Raw genomic sequence first — 18,677 nt, forward strand, 5'->3', positions numbered from 1 at the left:
CACACTCATTACTTAAAGCACAACTCTACCTATTTTTATATTACTATCTTTGACTGCGAGGTAAAATTCTGTGTCCCCAGTTCCTCACTATAGACATGATATATAAAGCTCTGAAAATGATGGACTATCATGGGAGAACTTGGCTGATCTAGGAAACCTGGGATGGATCTGGTCCAGAATTAAAAGTATTTGCCAAACCAATAGCAAATTATTTTGAAGAAATCCATTCCAAGCTTGACGGATGGAGAGCTTTATTAAATCAGGCCCTATGTGTCCCACAGACCTCGGCTCAAAAAAGAGAGAGAGATTGTGGGTTGCTAAAAAAACCTTACAGAGATTCGTGCTTTTTCCACTGTACAGTGGGAAAACTCCATTAAACTCATTATTGTTTGACTGAACAATCTATTAGTAGAACAGAAGGTGGGGATCCCCATGCAATAAAAACTACAGAGATGGTTCTAAACCAATGCAAAGAAGGGTAGCCATGGCCCACATAATGCCAAGTATCCAAAAAAAAAAATTAAAATAATTAAATTCCAGAGGTGGACCAGGGACAGTAAGGCTTGGGGGAAAATATGATTTTAGATGCCCCAAGGTGGGCTTACAATGTTTAGTTCGTCAAGGGGAAAGTACAAAGGCCACCATAGCTGATTGATAAAGAAATCACAATAAATCAACATTGCAGCCAAGCACCTAAACTTTTCAGAAGGCAGTTCCCTAGAAGGATATACTAGGTATAGCTAGTAATAGTTGGTCATATCCAACTGAAATTGTTGAGAGAATTTTAAACATGCTGCGCCACTTATCCAGTTAACTTCCTCAGGACTAAGGCTGTACACACGTCAGATGATTCTTGCCCGATACAAACAGTCCGGTTCCTCTCAGACATGTGTACAGAGGTCACCAACTTCGTTCATGGATCCATTCTGACCGACTGCAAAAAAAGTGAAGATAGGAGAGAGGTGCCTCATTCTTCCCCCTCCATAGAACAAATTGGTGCTGAGCATACAGCACTTGTTCATTCATCTGTCACTGGAAACAATCATGAAAGGTCATTTCCAGCACAATAATTGAACGTGTGTATGCAGCCTAAGGAAGCTAGGAAGGTGTTCTAACAATGGTAGCAATTGTATTCCAACATAAACTGGTCCAGAACAGTAAAGTTAGGGTGAAAACCAGAATTGTACAGCAAGGCTATGTTCCCTGCATGTCAACTCAAGATTATATCTTCTTTATACCTAGAGCTTACCTTTAAAGTATACATTTGTTCTCAGCAATACTGAACAAGAGAGCAGATGCAGCTATAATAATGTCACTTTTCACAAAGCCTTCTGTTGCACCAAAAAGAAACAGATAATATCAGAGCATGCTGTGTGCCCCCTCAGCATGCCTACACAAACTAAGTTATGTTGTCACATCCAATAAATCTCAAGAATGAACTCCAGGCCACTGTTCAAAGTGAAAAAACTCTTTTAGATTTCTTTCTCGTTAAACTTAAAAGCTGAATGTAATTGTGCCAGTGTGTGAAGCAAGTAGCATTTTATTTTGAAGTAATATTACGCTTTCATTTTGTGATCAGAGGAAGGCCAATTAAAAAAAACGGACAAAACCAGCTCATCCGACAATATAAGAAGCATCTGTATATCACACAACGTGGAGATAAGTAAGTATCCAGTAAAATAAAACATTTCAGAATACCCAGCTGGTTCTCCACTAATTTCCTTTGGGCAACCACATGGTTCTACTGGATACAATTTTTGGATTCTCTGGAATACAAATGCCAGCAAGGCCCGGGCCCCGTGTAAACCCCACTGACTACAGTTAACAATCGAAAACCCGGCCATTGATAATCTGGATCCTTCAGTTTTCCAACATGATTTTCAGATCGCATTTTCAATACAGGGACTGTAGTACACTGTTTGGCCACTTATGTTTTGATTGCGCTGTTGTGCAGAAACAGCCGTTAGGTCTTGCTTGCTGAACTAAATACACCTTGAGACGTCCCTGTTGCCTGCTCCCTGGAACTGTGCCTGGTGTCTGCAGGTGCTACGAGAGGAAGGCTGGCCTGAGTGTGGAAGTAAGTATACCTTTCAAAAATCCAGAATTTTCGAAAATCCCGCACTTCTCGGGTCCGGAGGTTGCCGGATTTTTGAATGTCAACTGTATATGGATTTTTGAAGCGTTGGGTTTATTGGGTTAGGCTTTTTTGTCCATTCTTTATATATTTTTAAAGCACTTTGCGTTGGTACTGACATACCCCTTTTATAGACTGCTTTAAACCTGCCTTCAGAGCCTTTGCAGATACAGGCACCCTGAAGAACGTTTGGCCAGAAATTCACTTTAGCTACATCCCAAAGACTTGCAAAAATTATCTATTTATAAGCTGGTTACACGGAAGTACAATTATGGGGTCCTTTGACATTGATTTGTTTAAAATCACAGCTGGATGCAATAATGCCGCTTCTAGTATCCTAGAAGAAAAGGGGGAAAACATTTTTTTGACAAAATGTACACTTCTGTAAAACTTCAGAACAACAAGTCTAGGTACAAGATATGACAGGTCACATACTGACACATTTGATGACAAACGGAGGGAAAAAAAAACATGTAGTTCCCACTGCAAGTACACAATCAAAGCAAGGCTCATCACTGAACCAAAAAAGAAACTATAACATTTTACAGACTATATGAAAAAAATACACATACACATTGTAGATCAGAAACAAAACACATGATATCTTGATGTTTTTTAAAACACATGAAAAAAAGAAGTAGGGGACATGTAAAAAGTACATCTGTGAGCCCAGAAAGAAGAAATTTAGTTTTGGATTCTGTTCAGCTTATAACAAATATTTTTCTGGTAATCAGAAATTATGTGTATGTGATTGGAACTCTATACTTTTTTATCCAAAATAATTTCTTTGGAACTTTTTTCCTGAACAAATATCATAGAGGCCCATTAGGGCAACAAGAACTGAAACCACAGCCCATGCACATCATCTAGATTTCAGTCTGGGGAAAAATAGATGATACCAACAATCTGACCCATTACAAAATAGAAATAGAGCAAAATAAATAGAAACAAAATACTAGTGACAAGTAATACCTATAGGCTCCCAATGGGTGATTATTTGTTCATTACTAATTTAACATACCTGTTCCATATTGTCGCTGTGTAGAGGTTGCCATCTTGGCAGGGCAGCAGAACTTTGTTTTGCTGTCCTTGATGATGGCTGGTGGAGTAATGATCAAAATAGTGCAGAAACCAAAGTTCTAGAGAGCCAATCAAGAAGAGAGATCCTTGCGTTGCAGCATGTCCTCAGGTACAACTTCCTCTCCAGCAAAGTAGACCAGTAGAGCAAAGACAGTAGTGAGCTCATCAAATCTCACTATGCCTTAGATGATCACACATTGCACATATACTGCACAGCTATTACTGAAGAGGGCCCAGGCACAGTCACTTATCATAAATATTTCCAGGAGGAATTCAAGGCAAAATTGTATGTTTTTGTTTCATGGTACTAATTAGGCACAATTCATTGTTCTATCTTCCATATACAATAAATAACCTTCAATTTTTTTCAATATAAATCCACTATTGACCTCCAAACCAGATTACACAGGCAATGAGAAAAAAAAACTCTTACGGTTTCACTACTGATATCTCTGTGCATACCAAGAAAACAAAATGCTCAGGCAAACTAAACTATTCAAAATATGTTGAACAACCACCCATAGGCTAAGAAATGTAGAATTGTTCAGTCTTCGCTCATTTAAATAAATACAAGCCTAATTTGGGAAACTCACAGGAAAATTACCCATACATGTGGGGTAAATACCTGTAATACACAGTTTCACCTTAAAGAGTCATTGCCATTAAACTAGAACAAATTATCCCGAATGACATTCTGAAAGTACCAAATCTTGTTACTTTTTTTCCCAAGCACCAACTGAACACAGTTTCCCTTTAGCTACCTAACATTTATGGTTCACAAGCAATTATGGCTTGTTCCATATGACACGGATACTCAAATGCTACATCTTTAATTGCAGTGAAATACTCTTTACCGCCAGGTATAGATAGTACATTTCTCCTGTTCCTTCCACAATGGTGCAGAGAATGCCTAAGTGGACAATAGCCAAGCCCCAGTCAGAGGAGAGATTCCTAAACTCTGTAAACATTCTGGCCAGAATAAAAGGAAGAGATGAACCAAAGTAGCAGTGATAAAACAAAAAACAACAAAAGCAGGACTAGTAACAAGCCTTGTTATCTATGCAGCTGATCTCTACCCCCATGACTTGCTCTGTACTGTCCCTGAGTGTAGGCAGTCATCTTGGTAGAAGCAGGGTTTATTTTCTTATTCCATGGTAATGACATCACTAAATCTCACTGCAAACTAGCACTGCCATATATTAAAAACTGCAAAAACACAGTTATAGTGCTATAGGTACAAGAGTGCCTAGGTAACCTCATATACCAGGAATTCACAGATATTTTTTAGGAGAACCACTAGACAAAAACATAAATGTTTCAGGGTACCACTATAACATAATTACCATGCCTCAAATCTCATCTTGCCAAATTGCACTCCTGTTCCATTCAAGTTTAAACTGACACTTACACCTCCAGCTGTCGGACAGAATAGTGAAACAAAAAAAGTAGAAACAGAGGGGTGATCAAAAAAATAAACTGTTTGCTGTTCCTTGGATGGACAAAACAAAGGTGCAACATAATTGTTGTACCAAAATGTTCTTTACAAAGCAAAGATTTAAATTGAAGTATTTGCTAAGTGATGGTTCACCAACACAATATCAAAAATCCTACTTTACAGAATGAACAAATTAGATAAAATGTACTGCACAGACTTCTTTAGACCATTTGTCACAAATGATGTCTGACATACAGGGTTTATTAGACTATAAAAACTTAAGTTTGGTTTGGTACAAATAAAGAATGAGAGCTAGAAGATGCTAAGGAACAAACACAGACACAAGCACATGCAACGAGAGACTGAATAATAGAGAAGAACTAATTACAATCTTTAAACATGACATTCGAAGACAGGAGTAGGCGTCAGCAACTGGTCTACACTTTATTTTTAGTCTCAAGTAGTCTAGAGAAGCTCCATGCCCTGTGTCTGCTGTGTGCAGGGCTGTTATTTTATTAAGGTCTAGTATAATTATACTTAATCTGATGAAAGCCTATACTAATTGCTTTACTACACTCAATCTCCTACACAGGGGGGAAAAGACCAAACTGTTTTTATCGTACTAATCTTCAGCTCTTCAATTTATAAACTTATTTATTTGTATTTATAGCTAGAGAGATTTGTAAATTTACAGAAATAAACAGAATTTATAATGAGTACATTTTTTATACTAAATATGCTTCTACAAGTAAAGTGACTGTCATACAGTACAGCCAGTTCGAGTATAGAAAGGTGTCTACCTGTACAGGTAACATGTACCTGCTGTCCCCTTCCACCAGCAATGAGTTGCCTGTATCACATTGAAGCACAGAGACCAAGTGATGGCATCAATGATTCTAAAGCAAGAAAAATGTTTTTATGTGCATTAGCATTGGGGTAGGAGGGATATGGGTAGGCGATATGTAAAAGGATTACAAGCTTTATATACAATATGGAAAGCATCCTGAGCGCTTTACCTGATATGCGGCAAAAAGTCTATTTGTTTCTTCTAGTTCTTATCTTAGGCCTACAAGTCAATTAATGCCTATGCTTTGAGATGAACAAAAACTATGGAGGGAACCAAGTCAGCCCATTACAGGCTACCAGTGGTCCAGTCAAAAACAGCAGTATCTATTTTGGGTACAAAACACTTGAACCACCCGTTTGGTTCTTGGGCAGATTTGGCTACCTATACATCTATTCTTGCAGACCTGAAAGACCAGATGTTGTAAGAGTTCAGTGTCCTCCCCAGCTCTATTTAGCTGGGCGCACCACCCGGCGCTTTTCATTAACCACCCGGCTGTTTTTGGGTAGTTACTGATAAGTTGGGTCACAATACAAGGACTGCCACCCACCTAAAATTTCTTCCCACCTGGTTAAAAAAAAATCCTGGGTTGAGCACTGGAGTTATTCCACCTAAAATCCATATTTTCATGTAAAGAAATTGTAAAGAGAACTACAGGTGGTGGGCAGACACAATACCAGTAACCTTACACAAGTAAAGAGAAGCAGTGTCTGGTCCTAATACAGGAAGTTCCTGCACAGAAAAAAAATCTTTGTGCTGGATTACTGCAGAGGTAACGAGCACAATAGCAACAATTTCCAAGTATGAATTGACTTACCTTTTGTATTTGAACCACTGTTGCTTATGCCAAAGTGTATTTTTTTTCTTTTGCAAAAGGGAAAAAAGGGGCATAAAAAACAAAAGTATAGAAAGTGGTACAGCACTGAACAGGGAACAATTGCATACTGTATAATGAACTTTAATTGTTTTATGGCTGTAGAATTTCTGTTACAATGTGCCAAGAAGGGGGAATGCCATATTAGAAGCAACTGTCCACATTCATGAATATTTGCCTGGCAGATATGGTGGAAACCATAAACTGTCACATTTTATTACAGAAACTTTTTCTCACATTCTGGTCCTGTTATATTGACTGATACAGACAGTAGGTAAATGATTACTGCATTTATAGGAGTCCTTTCACTGGTGCCCCATTTGTGAATGTAAAGTTGAAGGTAAAACTAAAAACTGTTTAGGTTTCTAACAAAGTTTTACCTGGGTGGCCTTTTTGGTGGCAAACCTGGTCAGGTTCTACTTTCTCAAATATGCTTGGATTCCACTTGGAAAGTACGACAGCACATTAACTAAGTGTGAATGAACTTTGATGCACAAACTTTATGTCCATGCATTGTTACCAGAATGCCAAACGGTACAGAGCACATCTGGCCGTATAGCTTTAGTATAGGCTGTAATACCTAAAAGCAGAAGGAAGCAGTGAATAGGGCATTTACTGTATACTTTTTCTTTAATTCTTCCTCATAATTCTATAATCTCTTGATATATTCCTTATCCTGCTTAATAACTTCCTGAGACTTATTGGATTTGTGCAACATACAAATAACCCACCGATTTAAACGCAGACACAGCTACATTCTGCCTAGAGCTTGCCATAAGCTCATTTATTCCTAGACACTTGTTGAGGTCACGAAGGAAGCAAAATTTCTGTATGGCAGTATTCATGTGCCTGCTGCATTCACAAAATATGCTTGCTGGATGAAATTCAATCTTCTCTCGATATGTTGGGTATTAGCAGCAGCTGACCGTTACTTCCTCTGTGAAGCACAACACAGAAAATGTGTGAGGCGGCTCCATTCCTTCCACCCAAACACATACTTAGGTCAGATCAGAGCCCACACTGGGCATCATTCTGCTCCAGAACTGCTGCAGGACAGATGAACAGATCTGCCAATGCCTTAAACCTCTCCCAAACAGCACAGGAAGTCATTTATTCATTCTCAACTGATTGACACAGTACTAAAATTATAATGCTCAGATTAGTAACACAAACCTGTAAAACTTTATAAAAATGTACCTGTTAGGGGAAATGTAATGGGTTAGTAGGAAATCTTGCTTTAAAATTGATACATTTTATCCAAGTGCTCCCATCTCCATTTATGGTCTTTAAGCTGTATTTTATGTGTTTTTAAATATTTCATGTTGTTCACATTTATAGCTCAATCACATGATGCAAAAGGTTTCCTCTTTAGATGGATGGCTCCTTGTAAATCAGACAGTGACATGGTGAGGTCACAGTCTCTCAATGCACCGTTTCTAATAGATGCAAGGTGCCATTATTATTTTTATTATTTAACAGTATTTATATAGCACCAACATATTAAGCAGCGCTGTAGATTACATGGAGGTTGCAAATAACAGACAGATACAGACAGTGACACAGGAGGAGAGGACCCTGCCCAGAAGAGCTTACAATCTAAGAGGTGGAGAAGTAGCACACAATGGGCCTGATTTATTAAAGTTCTCCAAGCCTGGAGGAGCGACACTTTCATCAGTGTAGCTGGGTGACCCAGCAAACCTGCAATGGATCTGGTCCAGGATTGAAAACATTTGCTAACAAATAACATGATGTTTAGGAAATCCATTTCAGGTTTGCAGGGTCACCCAGCTTCACTGATGCAAGGGTATTCTTTTCAGCCTTGGAGAACCTAAAAAAAAAAAATTAAGGCCAATAGGAGGGGGGGTTGCAATTTCATCTCAGGGAGAGGTTCCATGGAACAAAGCACACATAGTATGTGAGCCTTTGGCTAACCCAGAATACAGAAGATATTTTGTTGTTGAAAGTGCAGTATTTATGACCCAGAAATGAGGAGAAAAAGGAATGGTCTGTAGCTGCTATACTGAGTCATCTTGGTAAAGGGTTGTTACCTGCTGGGTACTTAAGACAGAGCTCTGTGGAATTCTGAGCCTATTTCTGGGAAGAAAAATGTAGGGACAAAGACTCCACTGGTTAGCGAAAGTGGCCTTAAGGCCTTTTAGCGTCCAAGCCTCAAGTTTGTTGTGGGATCTACAGATAGAAAGGGGAGCTCCAGCAAGTAGGCTTCCAGAACACAGAAAAGTAACCTTATCCTGAGATAAAACTTTCCCTAGTATAGTTCCATAGTCTGTTTTTGTAATATCAAAGGTATTTAACTAAACTTGGCAACTATTGGACTATACCAAGCAGGTAATTATATAAAGAATCCTGTTGCAGCATCTTATCCTCTCTGTGAGATTCCTTCTGGCCACCAACATCACTACACTTCAGGTGGCCTTACAGACAGGTCCATTTTACCCAGACTCAAAGTCCACATTTTAGGTGGAGATGGGTTAAACCCTTGCTGGACTCTTAAGGACAGAATGTCATCTCTGTAATTCCTGTCTAGGTTCCTTACTATAACCACGATTAGGGAGTTGCATTCTCACTGTGGTCTTTTTCACTTATATAAGAGGGCTACTACCCTGCTCAACTTTGAGAAGGTAATGATGTCATTGCGGAGTGCAAAAGTCTGGTGGGAAGATCTTGCCACAGCAATAACCGAGATGAATTAATCTTCAAATGAATTCCCCAAAGCATAGTTAAAATACTTGGTCATTTTACAGAAAAGCCTTACAATCATAAATAAGCTGGCATTGTTAAGCCAACAAATAACACCCCCCCCCCCCCCCCCCCCAAAAAAAAATAAAAAAAAATTCTCTGTTTTTGAAGTGAGAATTGGCAATTCCTATAAACTGCAATAAACTACTAGGTGTATGTGTGCAAGAATTAACATTCCATTTTATTAAAAGCATAGGAATAATTCGCAGCTCTAAAACTAACAGAATAACTGATGTCTCACCTCGTGTTGAGCCTTTAATTGTGGGAGGATGAACAAAATGAGTATTAGGATTTTTTTGTTGTTGTATGTGTTAATTATATAAACTATGTAATCAGTAACGCTGTACCACGAAAAAGGAAAGGTCAGAGATCATTGTTATTTAATTGATGTTGGGGATCTTGCAGCCCCTGTAGAGCAGGGCTGGAGTGTGGAAGAAGCAGAACAATTAGCACAGTGCACATATAGAATGGCACCCCAATGTGCCTTCAGAACACATCTGCATTGTAGCACAGTGCATAACTGTGTGTATAGATGCTTTGTGACTTAGAAAATAGCACATGCACATTTTTTTTAATATAAATTATGTACAGAACAATAATGATATCACCAATATTGTTACAAGGAAATAACTTGGTTTTCATTTAGATCTGGTGAACACAAAGTGGATTTATATCTTAGTGGATAATAAATACCAGCAACAGCAAACAATGAAGCATAAACCCACACATGTGCAGCTGGTAGTCAGTTGACAGATCCATATATGTACACAGTCTCATCTGTAGTTAGTAGAATGGTCTGCAGAGCTCTGCAAACTAGTGCATCATTGGCACTTGTCCATAAGTACTTTTATTTGCATCTGGACATACCACTTAGATCTGGGTAAAGATCCCCTTTAATCCCAAACAGGCTGAAGGATTCATCATAATGAATAACAACTGTGGAATGAATGAAGACAATACCCAACTGGCCTCTGAACAACGATAAAGCAGAGTTTTGGACTATAAGCTTGTATGTATTTGTTCCAAGTAGAAGTGAACTGGTGGATTTAAAGACCACTAAATAAGCTTTAAAATGCCTCATTCTGTTTTACATTACTCTGATATGCAAATATCATACTGAAAAACAGAACTTTAGTTAGGTACAATTTACATGAGATATAATTCTGTAACCATAGGACACACCTGCGTATTACAGCAGCACTTACACAAACATGTGTCATTATGTAGAGCTTGATCCACTATTACCAGGTGAAGGATGGCAATTTGTACTGTTGTCGAAGGTTCTCAACCAGTGGTACCTAGTAGTATTTTGCTAAAACTGCTACTCTTCTATCTTTATAACAACCACAGCAAATTGATGAACAACATCGGGGCACCACTGTACACTTCAGATTTATCCCCAAGACGTCCACGTCCTTTCATCTGGGGTGATAATTTTCTGATGTGCGTTTGAAACTTTAGAACTAGGAGGACTAATTAGACTCTGCAAGATTCTAGGAACAGTGCAAAAAGACAGCACTGCTTTAGATTTCTTAAATTATCAACGGGTCTTTTTTTCTTTAACAAACCAGTTTTCAACAGGTGTACTGAAAGGCTTTCAATGGTATATGTAATGAAGCCAAAGTGGAAAAAAGAGGCTGTAGTTATTGTGCAATAGATGCTACATAGTATAATTTCCAGCAGTTACACAGCCTTAGACTGAAGATTTCATAAAGGGTAGAAGATGAAATGAAAGCTGACCATTTGCACATAGGCTGCACAGGGATTTTTACCTAGAAGTTTGTATAGAATTATGTTACCACTGCATTGAAGCATTTTCTGCAGTATGAACCCTAAGAAGGCAATTTCTGATTTACATAACTGATATCTCTGATGTTTAAATGTTAACGTAAAGCTTGTTATTAGTGTTGCTAGTGTGATTTTTTTGCTTTTAATTAGAAAAAGGCAGTGATGCATATGGAAACAGTGAATATGTGTGAATAGGACCTTAATCTAAATACATCCTGGCTGCAAAATTCATCAAGACTGCAAAGTCTTGCCACTACGCTCTCATACTCAAAATTATATATAAAAATATGTGCCTTACTCATTTAGGGACATTGGGAACTGTAATGATTAAGTTAGTTGCCAAACTAATAGATACTGGGATGAAAACTAGTTATTGTTATAAGTAGGAGTTAGCTTCCTGAAAAATGGAAATGCAAAATTGTCATTATGGAATACAAATAAACAACTTTAGCTGCCTACTATACAGGGCGTAGGACTTGGATAACCAAATAAAGAAAAAAAAATTCAGTGCAGCAGAAATCAGCATAGGTTTTTAGGGAAATGGTCGTGTTCTGTCACGTATTAAAAGTGGCTCATACAGTACAGACTACAAATTAAACAGAAAAAAAGTAATGACAGAGAGCCCCATATGTGTGTAATCAGTAATGAGTATATTTACATTCAGTAGTTTTAGAGAGTGCGGTGCACCAGCTGAGAACTACCTATTAACATTATGTCTATCAGTGACTATGAATGCCTCTTGAGCAGCAAAATGTTTTCCACTATGTTTCCAACATTTACACCAACACAGACTGACTTTTTTTTTACCAGGATTTGTGTATGAATAGAGACAAGTGCAAGGATCTGTGCCGAACGTATTGAAAACAGCAGTTTATGAATAATGCTGCCTTTACATCAGCTCCTAAGACAAGTACAAAGTGGTGACTGTGCTTTAAACCATCTGCCTATCACACAGGGCAGAGGCAGCACAAAACTCTCTATTGTGTTCACAAGCAGCTTAAAATTCATATTGTGGCTAAATGGGCATTTAAGAAGCTTGGTTGTATTATTCTTATGTGGTACAATAAATACCAGCCTTCTGTATAAAAACTAAAGGAAAGAGGTTTGTCAAACCAAACCTCTTACCCCTTATCTCGTTGATATACTGCACCTCCACATTCCTGGGCGCTACTTTAAAAACAACTGGAAAATTCTTTTAATCTGACGTAGTGCAAAAATATTGCAGTCTTTTCATTAACCAAAACTTTGAATTTAATCATGCCACTGAGGTGCATTGCATATTACTTGCTTTCTTGTGTGCGATGACTATACTTTTGAAAGGCACCCCAGCACACTAAATGGTACGTATGGTGGCGCACATGCAATAACACAACGCACCAAGATGCTCCCAGCAAGTCCAGCCTGCTGTCAAGTAATGTGACTGCTAAAGACACCCAGCAAGCCCCATTACCCAAACTGCTTCAGTAAGAACCAGACATAAGCACAGTAGAATTTCACTCCTGAAAAAACAGTCAATGCCTTCATACAGATGTAAAATTTCTGAGATGAGTTTCAGACACCAATTACATTGGCAGTAATTAAATCAGAGTTGGAGTGTGCAGAGGCCACAGGAACACTCTAAATTTTATTGATATTAAGAGAGTATTTTTTGATGAATGCAATAAAATACTAACAATGGTACAATAAACATTGCAATAGGGGGCAAATAGGAGCTCAATGTTAGGATGTGAAAAAAAAGGGAGAGACACTGCACCTTTTGGTTAACTTAGTCACGTTAATTTAGCTTAAGCTCTTTAACCATAGTTCTAAACTATTTCATTGTAACTAATGTTTATTGTGGTGATAAAGATGCATTTTTTAATCATAAAGGTATAATTAACTTTTTGTGCCACTAACATGTTGTGTCTTGGTAGTCACAGTATGAAGGAGGTTATATACTATAGGGCAAATAGCGTACAAATAAATAATGTATAGGCTAAATAAACACTGGCTGAACAATGTCAGGCCGAGACAAAAACAAGCCAATTAGGAAAAGTCTGCATGTCTATGGATGAACCTTTGTGTAGACACTCCCCTGATAAATGACCTTGAGGAGCCTTGGATAGCCTCTTATATAAATGTCATAGGAAGCATCCGAATCCCTCATCTCTATACCTATCCTAGATCACCAACTCATTGAGTATTAAAGCCAAAGCATCAACCACGCCTTAGCTAAGCTGTAGATTCTATTCCAACAGCAAATGCAAAAGGACTTCATATGTATCTTCTTACTACTGCATATGTCACTGCAGTATACTCGGAGATTACTATAGGGATGTTTTCATCAAGCTCCAGCACACACAATCCTATCCTAGAGACAGTGTATAGTAGCTAGCATGGTTTCTTCACACCGCCCTCCCTAGAGAGATCAATCAGATTATAACTGCAAAGATAAATGCACAAGGGAATAAGCACTGAAATATCCAATTCTTTCTCTAGAACGCACAAAAACATAACACTCTTGACCACAATATCATCTCATACACAATTTGACAGGGAGGCACAAGCACTAGATGATGCTTCCCTCCATATCTGTGGGTGGGTGGGCGATTTGGCAAGGAGTAGTTTAGTTGTGTTCCATTCGACAGAGCCTTCAAACCCACATTGACATAATAATTTCTTTCACTTAACAGTATTGCTTGAAGGAAACTTCCAGTACGATGTGTTGCAAGGTGAAGTCAAGGACAAAGGCATTTCAGAAAAAGATTTATGATTATTGCATCTTGTAAATATAGAAAATCAGTGCACTGTTTCAAATGCAAAAACACTTTTTTTTTTCTTATGTCCTTGTGTTTATTGACCGTGTCATTAGTGAGAAGGCAAAAGAAAGGTCAAAACTAATCCTAGTGAAGTATATCCATGCAGGCCAATAGATGCACATGCATCTAAAATCATTACAGCCATTAAGATGTTTTAAATGGAGAAAACAAAATGCACAATAAGGCAAAAACACAAAATAACCAGATAAATCATTAGACAGAAACTGGATCCATATTACAAATATGCAATTCATTGATGGTATACACTAGTACACCAGCTTATGTCACAAAAAAAGCCCAAACAAATTTAAAGCTACAAATAAATATAAAAAGTGTATCAATATTCTATTTACAAAAAACTGTATATATGTAATACACTAGGGATATTTAAAATGTCCTTATTACAATTTTTTGAAGAAGACATTCGCAGCAAACTTTTATAAAAAAGTGGTACTGACATTGGAACATAAAATGATTTCTATAGCCAGAACTGGCTTGTAGAAACTACATCCTCCACTTTGGAAGCTGCCATGTTTTATCTCTGCACCATGGCAAGAAATACTTAGATCAAGCACATGTACTGTACATCAGTCCAAATGCCCAGAGCTTTTTTCGATTTTCACACTGATACCAGAAGGTTGACAGCTTGTAATCATAGCAGTGGCAGCAAAAAAGTAAAAGAAGGCAAAACAGGCAAAAAATCGTAAATCAACATTATTTCTTCTATATAATTCTCATACAATTCACATGCTCTATTATTCAACCACACAGGCAGGAAGGGATACAATAAATTGTCTGGCAATAGTGCTCAACATACATGGCAAGTGCCAACTTTGCAGGAAACGCTGATATTTAAATGTTAAAAATAGAAACAATTTCAGCACAGACATGTTGTTTTTAAACCATAGCCAGCTATATTCTCTCAACAATAATATTACACATTGATTCTTGAATAAATGGAATGATAAGGTATGTCAACCCACCGAAGAACTTTTGTGACCCAAGAACTAGGAGAAATGTTAATATATGGCTTTCACGTTTTGAGAAAACAATTTTTTTGTAAATAAAAGTATATTGCTTGCATGCATACAGAATGGTTACATTGTAAAACCACATTTTATGCAAAGCAATTACAATTGTCCTAGTAACTTGAGACTATTAAAATTTATGAATTCCTTACTAAAATCTATGGTTGTTTTTGATTTTTTGGTATAAGCCAATATATTCTAAAAGCACAATCACCAAAATATGTATGAAGATGCACCGACACATTTGCGGGAAGTAATAAACATACATTTTCCAAAGAATAATATTCTGCACTCATAACAAATCACATGCATTATTAAATAGGCAGTTCATATATTCCCAGTATCAAATATCAGAGCTTTCTACAAGTTACCGTAAGTACAAGGATAGCAGGATGGAAGGAGTATAAACAAGGACATACAAACCTTTTGTAATATGGATCAGAGCTGTTCAGGTTTTTATCCAGAGCATGGAGGCCAATACTGCAGCATCGTTTTCTACTTTGACAGCACTATGGTCACTTTTCTTTATGCCTCCTAAAGAAACAAAAATAATTGTGATGCATTTATAGTAACCAATTAGAATTAAAAAAAAAAAAAAAAAAAATCACTATTAAGATTTTGGCAGAAATCTACCGTATACAAAAAGTAAGAATACACATAACACCAATACAGAACTTATAGGAGGAAAAAATATGTGGTGACATTACACAACAATATATATTAAAAAAAAAGTATATAATAAAATACAACGGGGAAACATAAAATCAGCCCTGCATAACCAAAAGCTAATACAAGTGAAACCGTGCTCCAAATCTTTGATGATCAGGCAGATACAGTGCTCAACGCAGACATTTTTTTTAAGCTGGGTGGGCAGAAGCTATAGGTGGGTGGCAGACCCTGTATTGTGACCCAACTCTTCAGTAACCTCTCAAAAACAGCCGGGTGGTTGCTCTTACCTGTTCTTACCTGCCTGATTGCTGCCCAGCTGTCAAATTTTGCTCAAAGATTGTAATGAAGAAGAAAAGAAGATAGAGGTGCCCTGCGATGGAACTGGGATAGACGAGTAGCACAAGTTTAGTTCCACAATAACGCTCCACAAATCTTGCGCTGACCTGCATTTGACCACCTTCTAAGGTGTCTTATCTGGATTTTGTGTGAAGCAAAAATAGAAATGAAAACCTAAATAAATAAAAGCCCATCAAACATAAAAAGTTGCCCAAGGATACATACACACATCAGATGATTCTCATCCGATAAACTGAGAATCTGGCATGTGTACAGCGCTTGTCGTCCGTCCTGGCAGATCCATGGACAAAAACGATCGTAAAGTAAGTAAAGGGGAGAGCGCGCAGTGGGGTGCCATTCTGTCGTTCTCCCCCCTTCCCTTGCTGTATGTACAGCACTCGTTCATGCATCATTCAGAAAGATCCGTTCCAATGACAATTTTTGCACGTGTGTACCCAGCCATAGTTACTGATGTAACAATGTTCTTCACACCTTCCTACTGTATACAAACTAAAAGTAAAATAAAAAAATATATACAATAAAATGTAAAAAAACACCATACTGGTTAGTTAACATCTATGCATAGTCCCAAAACATAGCTATTTTATGCTATAATTAATAATAACCTCCTCTAATACAATATTTTCCCACTCACCAACTTATTAGCTTCATGAAGCCATCCAGTACAGGAACAAGATTACCACCACAGTTACTGGACCGTTTATACACTGTAGTCCACGTCAATGAGATTCATACAGTTACCTTTGTATAACATTGACAATAAACCTTACTAAATAAATGTTGTTGATATTGTTACAGCAATTAAGAATTTGTACACACATTCAAACTGCTCTGTAGTCACTCCTACACCTTGCTGCTGACTTTTTCAAAGATCATCAATCAAGGAATATAAAAGGTATTCTTACATGTCTACAAGCAAGAAGGTGCCAAACAGAGCATGAAAAAGTACATGTTTCATTTGCAAGCGCGCCAGGAGCTGTCAAACTGCTTGATTTCATTTTTTTATAGCTTAAATGCATCTAGCATAAGAGGCATCCAGATTCCAGAAAAAAACTGCCCATGGGACCCTAACCATAGGCCAGTATTTTACAATACAATAAGAGGCAATCATTCATTAATTACATTTTTCTTGATGGTGTTGAGGGATGCTATTTTTTTTTTTTTTTGAGACATTCATCATTTGTACCCCAGAACTGATGGAACCAGTATACCAAGTTTACCAGCTAACTCAAATACTGAGAAAGGAATGCTCTTTTTTTTCATTTACATAGACAGACATAAATAGAGGTCACAACAAGGCATTGATCTACATCTTGGAAGTCATAGAAAGGTAAGGTTTCAAATGAGGAGTGTGTGGATTTGACACTTTTAAAAAATTCTTATAGTTTCAAAAGACGTGAAAAATCTGGTTACATAATAGTACCTGGGTTTAATTGGCAGGCTTTATTTCCATAAAGAAGCAGCACAACCAAACCAATATTTAAAAAGTAGTAGTACAGTACTTCATGATTCAGTCTAAATTCTGGATTAAGCTCAGCTAGGCCAGCGCTTTACAGCATCTGCATTAGGTCATTCATTGATCTTCCAGGACAGATTGATAAAGTATATACGAAAGATCGTAATTATCTCAGGTGAAAATCTAGCATGTGCATGCAGCTCAATTAATCTGCTAAGGTAGAAGGGTACAAGAGGGGTACAAGAACTTATTCACACAGCTCACTATCAGCATAGATAGTAATCAGCTTGCTACACTGAAACTTTTTTTTGTGTACCAAGAACAGGGGAAAAAATATTCTGGAAAAAGTATCTAAAAATAGAAAATCAACCATGTATCAAACTGTGTTAAAAGTATACTTAAAAGTTTTTTTTTTCAGCTTAAATAATGCATACAATAGATGAAGGCTTAGAAAAACCTTTGAAGAGAACATCCAGTTATAATATGGCAATTTACACTGATGGCTATTCATACAATGTAACACAGCACATTATTACAGTTGTGAAATCCCTAGAATGTCCTGCTGGGGCCAGTTGAATTATTGAGCACCTCATAAAGTGAAATGCAACACAAAACTAGAAAACAAAGGATGGAAAACAAAACCCAGCAATATAAAGCTTGCCACAAAACTAAAAGTAGTTCTAATCAGAATTGTATTAGCACACAGAATTTGTTATTCCAATTAAATCCAATAAGGAAAATATACTAATTATATATCTATATGAAAGACAAATATAATCTATATGAGGGACAAGTAGAAGTAGCCACAGTAAGAATCAAAAATGAGAAAGGGCGCAATAGGTAACAGAATAATATATTACCATTTTAACAGTGACCACATATGTGTGGCTTGGTGTATTAATATGCAAAAAATTCAAACACAAATAATATATATATATATATATATATACACACAAAGTGCAACCACAAAAGGTCTAAAGAAAAAAAAAAACCCTTACCTGACAAAAGGTATATAATCTGGTGACTAGCAAAATGCTCTTGGTATAATCAAAAATGAAGCATTACTTAATATCAGGAAATCTCCAGCATGGCTTTTCCTGCATAGGAGGGGTTATTCAAGGATGCGAGTGACTACCATGCTGAGCAGGGCAGCCAGCCAACATATACTCACAAAACTATTCTCTTGCGCTAGTCTCACATTGGAGGCAAAGAGAACATAGAATAAGGTGCTGGGCTGCAGATGGAAATGCTCGCATGTCATCAGGATTTCAACAGCCCATCAAAGCCAAGGATGTTTTTTGACAATGCTTGCCTATTTATATGTTAATTGGTTTTGAGCATGCAAAATTAATAATACTATGTTACTTTATAAAGAGATGACTGGATCCCACGGGTAATACCATTTGCTTCAGGACACCCATATGTGACTTGATTTTTTAGAAGAATACAATTTGAAT

The 18,677-nt window shown here is 37.3% G+C and overlaps 1 protein-coding gene across 4 annotated transcripts in view; it reads right to left on the bottom strand.

The window, feature by feature from the left end:
* The window catches only part of WDFY3 (WD repeat and FYVE domain containing 3), a 136,728-nt gene that overhangs the window by 97,419 nt on the left and 20,632 nt on the right, over nt 1-18,677 (bottom strand). For all 4 annotated transcript variants that reach the window (XM_072405446.1, XM_072405444.1, XM_072405445.1 and 1 more), the window contains exon 2: nt 15,162-15,272. The gene's annotated coding sequence lies outside the window, so the exon portion shown is untranslated. The remainder of the gene's footprint in view (nt 1-15,161; nt 15,273-18,677) is intronic.

The sequence above is a fragment of the Pyxicephalus adspersus genome, chromosome 3 (genome assembly GCF_032062135.1).
Source record: "Pyxicephalus adspersus chromosome 3, UCB_Pads_2.0, whole genome shotgun sequence".
Lineage (NCBI taxonomy): Eukaryota > Metazoa > Chordata > Amphibia > Anura > Pyxicephalidae > Pyxicephalus > Pyxicephalus adspersus.